The sequence below is a fragment of the Passer montanus genome, unplaced genomic scaffold (genome assembly GCF_014805655.1).
Source record: "Passer montanus isolate IOZ18808 unplaced genomic scaffold, ASM1480565v1 scaffold1398, whole genome shotgun sequence".
NCBI classification, from domain to species: Eukaryota; Metazoa; Chordata; class Aves; order Passeriformes; family Passeridae; genus Passer; species Passer montanus.
In genome coordinates, this window is record NW_024360919.1 from 6780 (window position 1) to 8075 (window position 1296).

The 1296-nt window shown below is 39.1% G+C and overlaps 1 long non-coding RNA gene across 1 annotated transcript in view; it reads right to left on the minus strand.

Moving 5' to 3' along the window:
- Positions 1–551, minus strand: part of LOC120497868 — a 4179-nt gene extending 3628 nt beyond the window's left edge. Inside the window, exon 1 of the long non-coding RNA XR_005626579.1 lies at positions 521–551. This is a non-coding gene — a long non-coding RNA (uncharacterized LOC120497868). The remainder of the gene's footprint in view (positions 1–520) is intronic.
- Between the last annotated feature and the right edge of the window lie 745 nt (positions 552–1296).

The window sequence follows — 1296 nt, forward strand, 5'->3', positions numbered from 1 at the left end:
GGATTTTTTGGGAAATTTTTGGGGATTTTTTTGGGATTTTTAGATTTTTTGGGGAATTTTTTGGGACTATTTCGGACAATTTTGGATTTCTTGGTGAATTTTGGGGGATTTTTGGGGAATTTTGGATTTTTTGAGGCATTTTTTTGGCTAAATTTTTGGGGATTTTTGGATTTTTGGGGAATTCTATGGGGGATTGTTTGGGGAATTTTGGATTTTTTGTGGAATTTTTTGGGGAATTTTTGGGGAATTTTGGAATTTTTGTGGGATTTTTGTAGGAATTCTTGGAATTTTTGTGGGATTTTGTAGAATTTTGTAGGATTTTGGTGTTTTTTGGTGTTTTTGGTGTTTGTGGCTCACCTGTCGCTCTGGGCCAGCTCCAAGAGCTCCAGGGATGGGAATTTTGGGATTTTTGTGGGATTTCAATGGAATTTTGTGGGATTTTTGTAGGAATTCATGGGATTTTTGTGGGATTTTGTAGGATTTTTGTGGGATTTTGGTGTTTTTGGTGTTTTGGGCTCACCTGTTGCTCTGGGCCAGCTCCAAGAGTTCCAGGGATGGGAATTTCGGGATTTTTGTGGGATTTTTGTAGGAATTCATGGGATTTTTGTAGGATTTTGTAGGATTTCGGAGTTTTTTGGTGTTTTTTGGTGGTTTTGGTGGTTTTGGGCTCACCTGTTGCTCTATTTTGTAGGATTTTGGTGGAATTTTGGTGTTTTTTGGTGTTTTTGGTGTTTGTGGCTCATCTGTTGCTCTGGGCCAGTTCCAAGAGCCCCAGGGATGGGAATTTTGGGATTTTTGTGCGATTTCAGTGTAATTTTGTGGGATTTCAGTGGAATTTTGTGGGATTTTTGTAGGAATTCATGGGATTTTTGTAGTATTTTGTAGGATTTTGGTGGAATTTTGGTGTTTTTTGGTGTTTTTGGTGTTTGTGGCTCATCTGTTGCTCTGGGCCAGTTCCAAGAGCCCCAGGGATGGGAATTTTGGGATTTTTGTGCGATTTCAGTGTAATTTTGTGGGATTTCAGTGGAATTTCAGCAGGATTTTTGTGGGATTTTGTAGGATTTTGGTGGTTTTTGGGTTTTTTTTGTGTTTTTGGTGTTTTTGGGCTCACCCGTTGCTCTGGGCCAGCTCCAAGAGCTCCAGGGATGGGAATTTCGGGATTTTTGTGGGATTTCAGTGGAATTTTATGGGATTTTTGTGGGATTTTTGCATCATTTCAATGAAATTTTGAGGGATTTCAGTGGGATTTTGGTGGGATTTTATAGGATTTGGGGTTTTTTTGGTGTTTTTGGTGTT